Here is a 14,780-nt window from a genome sequence, read left to right on the forward strand (position 1 = left end):
TGACTTAAAATACTAAGCTCCAGAAAAGGTCCGAAGGGCATAGAGCAGACTCTGAACCCATACTTAGGCAGTTGAGATGTCTTTTTTTGCTTATTCCTTGGTTATTAGAGAAGTCAAACAGTATTCCTTAAGTAGGACTCAATTTGAAGTCATTCTGTACAAACACAACCAAGCCTAAAACATGGCCTGGGGGTGTTATTTTAAGTGACCACTGTTATTGAACAAGGAGTTCTTTCAGAGAAAAAAATAAGCTGAATACCCAGAAACACAACAGAATCAATTGCTCCGATTTGAAGTATCTGTGGAAATGTGGGAATAAACTCAAAACCTGGAGAAGGGAGGGTTTTGCCACCAGATAAGTAAGTGGCTGTGGGCAAGTTAAGTTAATTAGCCTTCTTTGTCTCATCTGTAAAATGGGTTAAGGATACTTACCTTGCAAAGGTATGAATGAGAACAAAATGAAAGGCTCGGATGATATCAACAAATGTAAATTAAACCTTACTTAAGTGGGACCACGGTACATGACCCCCTGTGACACACAGATCTTTATTTAGAGCTGAGAAACTCATCTGCCTAGTGGTTTCTATCCAACTCTCACCACTTCACATGATAAGATTCTTTTCCCAAATTATTTTCGACAGAACTTTCCTTTCGGTTAATAAATAAAATGTTTTTAACCTAACTGCTTAAATAGGAAGTAGAAGCAGTACTACTGCATTTTCAGATAAAGAAACTAGGATGTAAAACTCCTCGTTTATGATATTTCCACTTTGTTTCTTCCTGAAGTTTTTCCTATCCAAGTTATTTCTTTTCTCTTCTTCCTATTTTTCTTTACTGAATCTTGGTGGATCCTTTTTCTCACTTCAAGTTAAACTCTTGTAATAATAGTAACTAACATCTTTATGTTACTTAGGAGTTTACAAGTCACTTTCATGTATATTATCTTATTTTCCTTAAATTACTTCTACTTTCTTCTCTTTATTTTCCCCTGCTCCACTTTCCAGAACATAGGCAGAACTTTCTAAAATCAGCAAAGAAGCAATTTTTCTCCTTCCAACTGCCAACACATTCACACACAGTACTTTGCAGGGTTGTCTAAAGCAACTTAGATTATACACAGTATACCTAAATCCTGACACATCCAAATCTTCTTGCAAATAATTTTTTCTCCCCGGGTGATGATCTTTTGAAGTTAGAATACAGTGAGAAATGTGTAAATGTACCAACATGTTAAAATAAGACAGGTGAATCGCTTTAAGAATCATCAAAAATAATAAATAAAAGAAGAGGTGAAAAGATTTGCAGCAAGAAAAAGAACAAAGTTATTGTTATTTTAGCTTTCAGTAAAATTTCCATTATCTATCTTACCAGAGCTATTTTTCTCCAAGCTCTGCATTAAATAAGCTGATCATTAAATCTTCGAAACCACAAGGGATGCGCCCATCTCATTAAAATAGATGATCTTTTGAGTTATGATAATGAGAAAAAGCATCTATTTTTGGTTTTAAGGACAATCCTTCCTTAATACTTCCTGCTTGTCGCTCAGAGACAGCGATATTTCTAGTAAGCTTTAGCATAAAACACACGCCCGGTACTCTTTATCTATCAAGATGAACACAGGAACCTTCAAACAGAAATGTTTCCTCTCAGAACCTCTCCATACTCTCAATTTTGATTTATCAACAAGGAACATGAGGGGTCTGAAACAGAAAAACACTAATTCTACCACGTAAAGTTACACATTATTTTTAAAAAAAAAGATTCTGTAAATTCTAGGTTAGGAATCAGATCAGATTCCCACATATTCATTCAAACCCTGCAAGACACAAAAATCTGAATTGGCTTCTCCTTTGCTTTATAATGGTTGAATAAGGCCCATAGTAAATTTACAGTAATCTTTGATATACCTCAATAATAAATTAAACATTGTAAAAAAAAAATAATCAGTTATTACTATTAAAATTGGAGTTCTCCAGGGGCTGGCCTGGTGGCACAAGCAGTTAAGTGCACGCACTCCCCTTCGATGGCCTGGGGTTCGCAGATTCGGATCGAGGGTGCACACGACGCACCACTTGTCAAGCCATGCTGTGGCGGTGTCCCATATAAAGTAGAGGAAGATGGGCATGGATGTTAGCTCAGGGCCAATCTTCCTCAGCCAAAAAAGAGGAGGACTGGCATCAGATGTTAGCTAAGGGCTGATCTTCCTCACAAAACAAAGAAAAAAAAATTGGAATACTAATAAAATTTAAGGAAAAAGTTGCAAGAAAGATCATATTTGGTCCTGATTCTGCTGTGGTATTTACATGTTCAATAATGTAAGTTTTTGGCACATTAGAAAACCATTTTGCAAGAGAGACTCTAAGTGATTTTATCCTAGGAATGGAGAAGGATGTCATGGCCTGATATTCTTCTATAGAATCTATAGAGATGCCTCATAGAAACTCAGTATCCCACAGAATACAACTGGGACCACTGGACAGAATGGTTCTTAGAAAAGAATGTTTTTCCAGCTTGGACACAACTCAAGTCAAACTAGTAGGAAATCTAAGAAATCTTGACCCAACTGGAATTATGGCCATGCAAAACCCCAGAGGATGAAAGTCATTTCCTTGTAATGTTGAAAATTGTATGTTATTCTTGTGACTGGGTTTGAGGTCAGACTTGGAATTTATAACTTAGAGATAATGGACTTTTCTCCTATTATGTACTCAAATCAAGAAAGGGTGATACCTTTTTCATTTTGAGAGTGAGAGTAACAATCTTTGAATGAAACTGAAAAGTGTAGTAAATGGAATACATCCTAGAGTAACCAAATTAACTCTTCTTTAATGGACCAGAGAATCACGTATCCAAATTGAAAAAACAAATCTCAAAATTTCATTATTAGGGATTTTCAGTTGTATGTGGTAAATTACAATCATATGCTTAACTCCATTCCCTCCAAAACTCCTCTAAATGACACTAAGCAAGAGGCAGAGATAAACTCACCAGAAGAAAGAGAGTGGAAGAGAGAAAATTAATGGAAAAAACTTCTGGAAAATGGAAAGCAGATGGACCAGTGATGAGTGAATTTTCAAAGCAGGGACAGACAAAATTTAAATGCCTACAGACAGAACTGTCTGGAAGAAGCAAGCCAATATGGGGCACAGAACCTTAGGAAAGTGCAAGTTCAAGCACAGATACATCTAAAGTGGGAGTCGGAGGGAGAGGGCAGTGTGGAGGTGGCATTGACAACTGGAAGATTGTTTGTAAGACGTTATAAGGAGTAAACCTCCAGATCCTTCCTTAGCCACAAATCTTGTCATGTGTCTCTCCTTCCATCTCAGATTTGCTCTTTGCAAAGGTTAAAACTGAGAAGGTCTGGACTCAGGGATACTAGGAATAGTGACCAGGTGGAGGCACCATACTGAAACAGAGGACAGAACGAAAGTGCACACTCTGAAGGGAGACACCCACAGCCCCTTCCTTTGCTGGGTTCCTAGAGCACTGGCCAGGTAGGAGACTGGAAAACTTTTCTGGAGAAACTAACCAGCCTAAGAAAAGAGATCTACAGTTACCAAAACTAGGGAGAATGGGGGCTTCTAAAAAGAGGAAGCCATTCTCTGGTAAGGCCACCAGTTGATAAGAGAGAGCCTGTCAACTTGCTCATGCAGAGAGAGCTTCCAATCAGTTGTCAGTGCCTCCACATAAATAAAAATGGACAGCAAATGACCACCAGACATGCGATGAAGAGGCTAACAGGACAGACAGGAACTTTAGGAGGAAACAGTCAGAGTGGGGAGCAGGAAAAAACTTCATATCCACATGATTAATAACTTCAAGGCGGTACAAGATATTATACCCATAAAGCAAGAAAGAATAGGATGCTATAAAATAGAAATGTTGTGAGAACAAGAAAGATCTCCTAGAAATTAATATTATGATCATAGAAATAAAAAATCCATAGAAAGGTTAGAAGATAATAGAGGTAAATGTTCACCAAGAGTACAACAAAAAGATATAAGGACAGAGATCAGGAATTTTTTTTAATAAGTGAGTTAGAGGAAAAATACAAAAGTTCCAGTATTTGACAAATAAGAGTTCCACAAAAGGGAGAACATAGAAAACAGTGGGAAGAAAATTATCCTCCACTACCCCCCGCAAAAATCTTTCCAAAGAATGAAAAAAGTTACACACCAAGGCACATTATGACGAAACCTCAGAACATCAGGGGATTAAAAAAAAGTCTCTAAAAGTTTCCCCCACTCCAAAAAGAGTCACATATAAAGGTAACTAGAATCAGGAAAGCATCCAACAATTCAATAACAAAATTGGAAGCAGAAGAAAACGGAACAGGGCCTCCAAAACTCGCAGGGAAAATAATTTCCAACTTTAAATTCTATATCAATCATTATGTGAGAAGTGACTAAAATGGTATTTTCACACAGGCCAGATCTCAAAAAAATTACATCATGCACATTCTTTCTCAAGAAGCAACTGGGCAATGTGCCTCCCCAGAAGAGAGATGAAACCAAGAGAGATGCCATCTAGTAAACAGGTCAATCAAGAATTCCCAACATGATAGTAAAGGAAAATTCCAGGTCAACAGCTGTGCATAAGGCCCCAAGAAGTAACAGTCCAGAACGGAACAGGCAAGCAGAAGGCTCCAGGAAACATGTCACATACATATACACACAAATAAAAGAACTGAGAGACAAGCCATTGTGTTTGACCTTATCTGAGAATTTGGGGATGAATAAGTAGTACATAAATAGAATATGAAGCAAAAAAGCAATGTTTTAATATGTTGTACAAGAAAGAAAATAAAATCATAGTGCACTGCATAGCTCAGCTCTGAAAAATATTTACAGTGAAAACAAATCGAGATATAACCATCTTGGAGAGTGAAGGGCAAGTATTTGAGCAAGGGAGAATAAAAGAGAGCTAATTCCTTATCTTCCTTAATAGGAATTCAATGTTTAATGTCTAAAATTTTTTTTAATTTAAGAAATACCAACATAAACATATTAATTAGGTATATGGAAGTAAGTATCAGAAGAAGAGCTAACAGAATTGAAAGTAGTTGCCTCTGAGAAATGGAAAATGACAATGCAAACAAGCAGACAGGAATTTGTAAGCTATATATGTGTATTATTGCAAATAAAAATTTTAAACAAGGTAGAAACTGATCAATAAAATATATAAACCGCCCAACCATATAAGACAAACTGATAATGTAAAATTTCATTTTATACTATAAATAAGGAAACAGATAAGTCTTAATCTGCTCCTCTTAGTTAATCAAATTGTTAAAATTCAATTTAATGCATTTTATTTTAAAGCAGTAGGAAACACACTGTGAGATGTCAAATATGCCTAAATCATCAAGTCACACCTCCAGCTTTAGTTAACACACAGTGAAAGGGTCCCTGGACACCGGTGCAAAAGGAAGAATCAGCCATCTTTGTTATCATAGAGTTCATTACCTGCAGCTTCAGATGGATAAACATGTTGACCACTTCCCTTCCACCAGAGCCCCTACTGTGGCTGCTTATCATGAAATTTGCCCTTATAAAGAGGAGAAGGATGGAGAACACCCAGCATCTGAACTCCCTTCCTGTATTTGGGGAATTCCTCGTCATGTGAGTATTGATGAGAGCCACACCTACCAACATAGCGGCAAAAATGGCTGGACATTCACCTTCCCAGACTCCCTTGCAGCTAAGGCATGGGCACATGACTTAGCCATGGCCAACCTTGAACCTAGAGCTGCACAAACAGGCAGGCGCAGGGGGAAATTATCATGGGTGAAGGCAATGTCAACAATATCCAGTGCCAGAGGCAGCAAAGGCTGAGGTGACAGAGTTGGTAGCAGTGCCTGGTCCCAATGGTGTGGTCAGTGTGAACCAGTATATGGTCCAGTGCTCAGCAACAAAGGCCACCACACATAGAACTAATCATATCATATGACCTTGGCTATGAATCTGGCTGTATAGTCTCTACTTGCTCCTGCCCTATTTCCAACTTCCAGCAATTTCAGAAACTACCCAATATCTTCTCAATAAATTACTACTCTGCTTTAAAGATGCAGCCAGGGGCCGACCTCGTGGCCGAGTGTTAAAGTTCCACATGCTTTGCTTCCGTGGCCCAGGTTCACAGGTTCAGATCCTGGGCACGGACCTACTCCACTCATTAGACATGCTGTGGAGGCATGTCGCATACAAAAATAGAGCAAGACTGGCACACATGTTAGCTCAGGGCTAATCTTCCTCAAGCCAAAAATAAGAAGAGGAAGATTGCCAACGGATGTTAGCTCAGGGCGAATCTTCCTCACAAAAAAAAAAAAGAAAGAAAGAAAGATGCAGCCAGTTTCCATTGCTTCTATCTAAGAACCTTACCTAATATACTGCCCCAGGATACACAGGTAGAGAGAGGTGGCTGTCTACTGAATTTAAGAATGAAACATTTATGTTCCTTTAGATACCAAAGCAGAACCAAAGACATTTTTCCACAGGGAAACATGGGGGAAGGCTAAGTTTTAAGGTACAAATAAAACTATGCAGCTGGAATGCTATGAGTTAAAGAAGTTTCAATAGGCTCATCTACTCTTTGAATGGCTTTCTCCCATTAGAAAACAGATTCCAAGTTCAAAACCAATAACTGACTTTACAACAAGCCCTGAGAATGTAATCAGTTTGTGAACCGGGAGTTGCCACTATTTACATCTGGCAAAAGACTCACGCTCACGATTCTTCTTGTTGTGAGTGGGTAGAAGAGCAGTGGGTGAAAAAGAACAATTTTCTTTGTCTTTCTCCTTCAATCAGAGCTTTCTGAGAGATGAAGCCATTTGAAAACTAGTGGTCAAGAAATGAACATGAATATGAAAATGCAAATCAAGGCATCCAAAGATTTATATTCAACTGTAGAAATATCAATATTGCTGAAAAGCTGCATCCATCAGTTCAGCGTACTACAGCATATTTAGTTCCAAGTTTGAGAGAGCTGAACCCTAGGCAATTTATCTGCATATGTTTCAGGCTAACCACATAGATTTTGCAGATGAAGCTAGAAGATATGATAGATAGCTTAGAACAAACTGTTGATGTGACCAAAAGGGCTTCATAAAAGAGTCAAATGCAGTAATGACATTAATACAAATGTGGATGCAAAGAGAGCCTCTCTCTGTGGTGCCCATTGTTTCTGGAAACTGAGGAAGTCTTTCATGACAAACTACAGCTAGTTAAATTCATGACAAAGTACAACTATGGTTTTTGTTAGTTGTACAGAACAAGATTATACACACCCCATAAAGAAGGCTTACAAAATAAATGCAGACCCTGATGTACGCATATAATTTCCCATTCTGTGGTGTTATTTCATAACGACTCGCCAAGAGATCAATCCCTCAGTCACAGAAGTCAGGCTACAAATCACCTTAGGAAAAAATTAAAATTAAAAATTAAAATTCAGTTGGTGATGTAAATGCTACTTCAAATTCTATCAACTGCCAAATCATCTTTACCATATATATTATCCTTCTGTGCCGTCAGTTCCCATGAAATAGCTAATGGCCGCTAAAACAAGAGTTCCATTCCACAGTTGTCCAAGTGAATTATACCGGGCTCACTCAGTGTTTTGAAAAGTTGAGACAAATTTATCTCAGTCAATCCCAGATCTCTCCTTCTTGTTTCATTTGGGGATCACAACGGACAGTGATTCCACACAGTGATATGTGTGTGTATCAAAGTAAATATGCAATCTAATCACCACAGCTCTGTAAAGAACAAGGCACAATTCTGCTACTTAGGTTTCAGAAATACAAAGAGAAAAAGTGGGGCGAGGGGGGAGGGTGAATCCCCAGAAATCAGTCTCAAAAGCTGTTTCCAAGATCACCTTTTCGAGAAATTTAAAAATAAGGGTCAGTTTCTCACGCACAAGTATAATGGAAGCAAATTCATAGCTAGCTCATGAACTTCAAAACGGTGGAACTCTGAATAGCTACTTCCAAAACAGACTCATTGTATCCAAAGCCTGAATTAATATTTAGGTATATAGAAATATTTCTTTGTTTTTTTTTCCTCCACAATGGCTTAAGAGATCATCCAGAAATTTACACAGAAGGATTTTATTTTGTCCTGTATAGGTTCAGCTTCTAACCTTCAAAAGTAGTAGATTTTTAAATTTTTACTATAAAGATCTCTATTGGATGATATAATCTCTCAAACACCTTCTTAATCTGATTTTTTTATCTAAACTAATATGATAGGATGTAATTAAAATGGCATTGATTTCACCAATATCACAGGATGTAAATTGCTAGTCAATGAAGTTCTAAGGAAAGTATAAAATGGTGAAATATTGTCACTCATTTGAAAAAGAAGTAACTGAGAGCAAGTCAAATGAACCACCAACATTTCAACACTTACTACAAACACAGAAGTTTGTAATAGATGTGGAATAGGAATGAGGCACGTGACACAGTTACTGGCAACATGGAGTTTAGGATATTGGAGAAACATAACACATGGAACTCTGGATGAACACTGGATCACAGACCTCCTGGAAAGGTTTAGACTTGAAGGAAAAGAGCTTGCGTAGGTCAGATAGGGCCATTTTCTGTCATATTAGTAAGCCTATTATACACATTATTTTTTTTTTAATTCTATGTCACATAAATATGTCCACACCTCTTACATCATTAAGGATGCCAATCAACAATGCCGTCAAAGGCAATTTCACGCATCTAAGAAAGTTCACCATATCTTTCCAACATTGCTCATCATTCTGCAGTATTTACTTTCTATCAGTCTGAGTCTCCCACCAGAATATGAGATATTAGAAGTCAGAGGGGTGCCCTATTGAACTTTTAAAACTTAACTCTTGGAACCTACTGAATACATACTAATCCAACATATTGTTGATGATGAATAAATAAATGAATGAATAGTGCTACAATAGTAGGTCTTTGGTGATTTATCTGAATACAAAGATTGATTCTTGACAACAAAACAAAGTACAGGAGGTTTCTACAAAGTTATACTTCATTAAGAAAATGGTCAAAATTAATGATCAAAAAATATGCAAAAGAAGTATTCAATGAAGCACTATTCATAATAGGAAAATGGCAACATTCTGAATTTTCAACAATTGGGCAATGTGCTGTTTTATTATGGTCAAGCACTGGATAGATTATGGAGCTATTAAAAATGACATATATGAAGGCTTGCAGCAGAGGAAAATTAAGCTATAATAGTAAAAAATAAGAGGATCAAAATAAGATGTATAATATAACTAGAACCAAATAAAAATATGTACACATGTGAAAAAAGATTAGAATGGAATACAAAAAAATACTTGTTTAAGTACATAGAGTTGGAGCTTATAAGTGATTTTTTTCACTCTAAACTCTTTATAAAACTTGAAGTTTATATTGTCATTTATAGATCCTATTGTAAAAGTAGTATTTTAATATTATATGTTTAACAGTAATTGTTACAATGATTATTAATAATAACATTTCGATAAATCCAAGTGCTATTGGAAGATGCCCCACTACTTCATATACTAAAAGTAAAAACAAAGTGCTGTCAATAATAGTTGTGAAATGTCAGCAGTTCCAAGATACCAAATTTCAAGAATGTTAAAATGTGAAAGATGTGTCTTAGAATCAATAAATAGAATATATTATAAAGGAACTATATAAGAAACTACTGGTAAAATAAAAGTGATCATTAGTAATGATATAGATAACAAGAAACTAACAAATCTACGGAAAAGTTGATAGAAATCTCCTAAAGAAATAAATTATTTGATTCACAAATAAAAGGTCTATATAAGGATTCAGATAATGAAAGGAACAAGGACATCACACAACAGAAGGCAAGTCTTCACCATGCCCCTGAGATTAAGAGTTTTCGGTCCAAATGGATCATCAAGAAGAAATTAAAGTAAGAGGCCTGAACAAGATTTTCAACTCCTCTATAAAAGAAGCTATGAAATTAATTGTTTTTTTGTTTTTTGTTTGTTGGGGTTTTTTTGGTGAGGAAGATTGGCCCTGAGCTAACATCTGTGCCAATCTTCCTCTATTCTGTATATTGGATGCTGCCACAGCATGGCTAAATGAGTGGTATGTAGGTCCACATCTAGGATCCGAACCTGCGAACCCCGGACCGCCAGAGCAGAGCATGCAAACTTAACCACTACACCACCAGGCCAGCCCCTGAAATGAATTGCTTTGAGTCGCATTTTCTGGAAAGTAATGCTGAAACTGCCTACTGGCTCACAGAGAGCGCCACTCATTGAATTTTGGTAACATCATCAATTTGCATGAGGGAGTGGGATGGGGAGAGGTAATAAGTCCATGTCTATGAATGTAACATTGTGGTTCACAAAAACAGGATTAAAATTTGGAATTTTCCATCTACTAGTCTTCTAAGCTTTCTTCCCTAAGTTAACCCATTTCTATGAATAACATTGGCTTTTTATTTAAAATAATAATGAAAGTTAATTAATCTCACTGGAACTTTTAGCAGTTTAGCATAAAGAAAATATAAAGAACTTTCCAGTTGGCAACCAAATCATGGGACACTACCCTGTCTCTGAGAGAGAACCACAACAATGTAACAAATTATAAAAACAAACTACAATGAGCAGTGAGACAAAAGCATCACCCAAAAAGAAAAAAATGGCAGAAACAGTCAACTTCATTATTTTAAAATCACTGATGTCATACATCTACATATGTAAAGCACAGGAGTCTTATTCATTGCCAAACGACAAAAACAAAATACAGAGGTCTAATACTAAACTGATACATAATATCAATTTGCTTAGTGTTGGGGCCGGCCCTGAGGCGTAGCGGTTAACTGCGCGTGCTCCGCTGCTGGCGGCCCGGGTTCGGATCCCGGGCGTGCACCGAGGCACAGCTTGGCAGGCTGTGCTGTGGCGAGGTCCCACATAATGTGGAGGAGGATCAGCACGGATGTTAGCTCAGGGCCAGTGTTCCTCAGCAAAAAGAGGAGAACTGAAATGGATGTTAGCTCAGGGCTGATCTTCCTCACACACACACAAAAAAATTGCTTAGTGTATGAATGACTTATAAATAAAATTCATAAATGCCAACCTCTGAGAAAAAAATCAACAAAACCAAGAGTAGGTTCCTCAAAAAGATGTATAAAATTGACAAACCTTTAGCAAGACTAAATAAAAAAAGAGAAGACTCAACTAAAACCAGAAATAAAAGAGAGAACATTATTACATTTCAGAAATAAAAAGGATTATAAAAGAGTAGTATGAACAATTGTATGCCAACAAATTTGATAACCTAGATGAAATGAATACATTTCTAAAAACACAGAACTTACCAAGATGGAATTATGAAGAAAGAAAATCAGACCTATAACTAGTAATGAGATTGATCAGTAATTAAAAACCTCCCAACAAAGAAAAGCCCAGGATCAGATAGCTTCACTGGTGAATTCTACCAATCATTTAAAGAAGAAGTAATATCAATCCTTCTCAAACTCGTCTTAAAAAACTGAAGAGGAAAGAACACTTGCAAACTCATTCTATAAAGCCAGCATTACAGATACCAAAGCCAGTTTTCTACAAGAAAAAGAAAAACTATAGACCATTATCCCTTATGAATATTGATGGAAAAATTCTCAACAAAATACTAGGAAACAGAATTCAACAGCTTATTGAAAGTGGACTTTATTGCTGGAATGCAAGGATGGTTCAACATAAGAAAATCAATCCACATTAAAAGAATGAAGGAAAAAAAACACATGATCACCTCAATTGATGCAGAAAAAACATCTGATAAAATTCAACACCCTTTCATAATAAAACCACTCAACAAATTAGCAATAGAGGGAAACTACCTCAACAAAATAAAGGCCATATATGAAAAGCCCACAGCTAACAACACGCTCAATGGCAGAAGGCTGAAAGCTTTGGCTTTAAGATCAAGAGCAAGTCGACGATGCCCACTCTTGCTACTTCTGTTCAACACAGTACTGGAAGTCCTAGCCAGAGCAACTAGGCAAGAAAAAGAAATTAAGAGCATACAAATTGGAAAGGAAGAAGTAAAATTATCTCTGCTCACAGATGATGTGAAAACCCATCACAGATATAGAAAACCCTCAAGATTCCACAAAAAACTGTTAGAACTAATAAATGAACTCAGCAAATCTGCAGGATATAAAACCAAGACACAAAAAGTAATTGTGTTTCTATATACTAACAATGAAGAATGCAAAATGGAAATTAAGACAACAATTCTATTTATAATAGCATCAAAAAAATATGTCTGAAAGAAATTAAAGAATCAAATAAACGGAAAGACATCTATGTTCAGAGATTGGAAGACTTAATATTGTTAAGACATCAATATTACTGAAAATGATACACAGATTCAATGCAGTGTTTACCAAAATGCCAACGACATTTTTGCAGAAATAGAAAAATCTGCACATAGTCTCTCTTTTAATAAATTTTAAGGGTGAATCACTCCAAGTTACCAACAAACACTTATAATTAACCTGCAAAGTAGTATATTGAGCATCGCAAGTTGGAAGCTAGCATTTGGACACACAGAGGATCCAACATTTGAAATAGAGTGGCATCATCACTAACATTCAGGCTGACAGTGGACCAAATTCAGGACTTGCTGTGTGAGACAATCATAGGGGAGACTTGGGAGCCTGTCCTATCAATAGAATAATATAAGATCAAACAATGGGAAGAATGACCTTTTCCAGCAACAGATGCCTGGGTCTCCACAAAACAGCTCCAGTCACAAACCAGGGCTGTGTTAAGTATGGTAACCACCATCATCAGATACAGGCAGTACTAATCTGTTCAAAAACTGTACTGTGTACTTTTAGGAGTTATTATAGATTCATAGAATTTCTGATTGACAAGGACCTTAAAAATCATATTAGACATGAAAATAATTTTATGGATAGGAAAATAAGGACCCCAGGAAAAGGTGCCTATGTACTTCAAGGTCACATAACTAGCAGGTGGCAAAACCAGGACTAGATCTTAGGTTTCCTGTGTTCCTCCATCTTCCCTAATAAAATTTCTGAGCTTAAGGTTGGGAGCACTACCTTAGTCTGTTGGTAGAAAAAGTCTCTACACAAAACAATCTCTTTTTTTTTTCTAGTTTTATTGATATATAATTAACATACAACATTGTATTAGTTTAAGGTGTACATCATAATAATTTCATATATGTACCTAGTACAAAATGATCACCACTTTAAGTTTAATTAACATCCATCACCACACATAGATACAAATTTCTTTTCTCATGGTGAGAACTTTTAAGATCTATTCTCTCAGCAACTTTCAAATACATAATACAGTACTGTTAACTAGTCACCACGCTATACCTTACATTCGCAGAATATATCTTATAACTAGAAGTTTGTACCTTTTGACCACCTTCACCCATTTCCCCTACTCCCTACCCCTTGCCTCGAGCAACCACCAATCTGTTCTGTTTCTCTAAGTTTGAGTTTTTTAGATGCTACATCTAAGTGATATCATACAGTATTTCCCCCCTCTGACTTATTTCACCTAGCATAATGCCCTCAAAGTCCATTCATGTTGTCATAAATGGCAAGATTTCCTTCTTTTGTATGGCTGAGTAACTCTCCATTACTGGGGGGGGGGGGGGGTGTACGTGTGTGTGTGTATCACAGTTTCTTTATCCATTCAGCTGTTGGTGGACACTTATGTTGTTTCCATATCTTGGCTATTGTAAATAATGCTGCAGTAAACATGGGAGAGCAGATATCTCTTCTAGACAGTGATTTCATTTCCTCTGGAGATATACCCACAAGTGGAATTGCTGGATCATATGGTCATTCTATTTTTAATTTTTTGAGGAATCTTCATACTGTTTTCCATAGTGGCTGCACCAATTTACATTCCCACCAACAGTGCACAGGGTCCTTTTTCTCTACATCCTCACCAACACTTGTTATCTCTTGTCTTTTTTGATGACAGCCAATCTAATAGGTGTGAGGTGATCACAGAACAATTTCTTGAAGACTCTTAACCACATCGGTATATGCCCAATATGGCTAAACGAATTCAACCCTGCCGTAGGAAAAGAACCTCCTAGGATTATATTGAAGGTTTTGTACTGATACTGGACTTGCCGATAGCTGTCGCTATTGCCATCCCATCCCTTGTGGAAAGGGGTTAGGGTCTGCCCTGTGAGAGGTGGACTTCCCAATGTCAATTTTCCTGGGAAGAGGCAGAGTCTGAGATAAACAGGAACTAGGAAGGAAAGACTTGGCAGAAGGAAAAGGGAAATCCTCCCTCCTCCAGGGCCTCAATGTCTTTGATGTCTGGACTCTACAACCAGAAATACAGTCCCAACTTCTGGGAGTGGGGGTTGGTGGTCTAGGCCAGAGAGGAAGCCTTGCAGAGGGCCCAGTGAGGATGGGTCTAGGCCTGTCCTATCTAGTTGCAAATTTTATGAGACTCTCAGGGTTTTGTTAAAAGTCATAAACTCAACCTTGATCTGCTACAGGGAATTAAGGACATGTTTCCAGGCTAGGGATTGAGTGGAAAATGGGAAAGCAGAGTCCCCAAAGAACTATCACAGTGCTGACTGCAATTATTAGCAAGGTCCCCAAAGAAAAGGGGAACCTTTGGGACAGGAATCCAGGCATGAAGGCTAGGTTCATCTCATCATATGAAGATGGTGTCCTTTCCTGATCATTTCAAAGAAGGAGGTATCAATTTATAACTAGGAGACACAATGGGTTTCCTTGCAAACCATC

At 37.2% G+C, this 14,780-nt stretch overlaps 1 protein-coding gene across 15 annotated transcripts in view; it reads right to left on the reverse strand.

The window, feature by feature from the left end:
* Positions 1 to 14,780, reverse strand: part of APBB2 (amyloid beta precursor protein binding family B member 2) — a 355,319-nt gene that overhangs the window by 224,648 nt on the left and 115,891 nt on the right. For 3 of the 15 annotated variants that reach the window (XM_058546947.1, XM_058546942.1, XM_058546946.1), the window contains one exon: positions 7,283 to 7,413. The exons of 11 other annotated variants lie outside the window; for them this stretch is intronic. The gene's annotated coding sequence lies outside the window, so the exon portion shown is untranslated. The remainder of the gene's footprint in view (positions 1 to 7,282; positions 7,414 to 14,780) is intronic. One more of the 15 variants, XM_058546945.1, reaches the window with a different exon arrangement.

The sequence above is a fragment of the Diceros bicornis genome, chromosome 8, assembly GCF_020826845.1.
Source record: "Diceros bicornis minor isolate mBicDic1 chromosome 8, mDicBic1.mat.cur, whole genome shotgun sequence".
Lineage (NCBI taxonomy): Eukaryota > Metazoa > Chordata > Mammalia > Perissodactyla > Rhinocerotidae > Diceros > Diceros bicornis.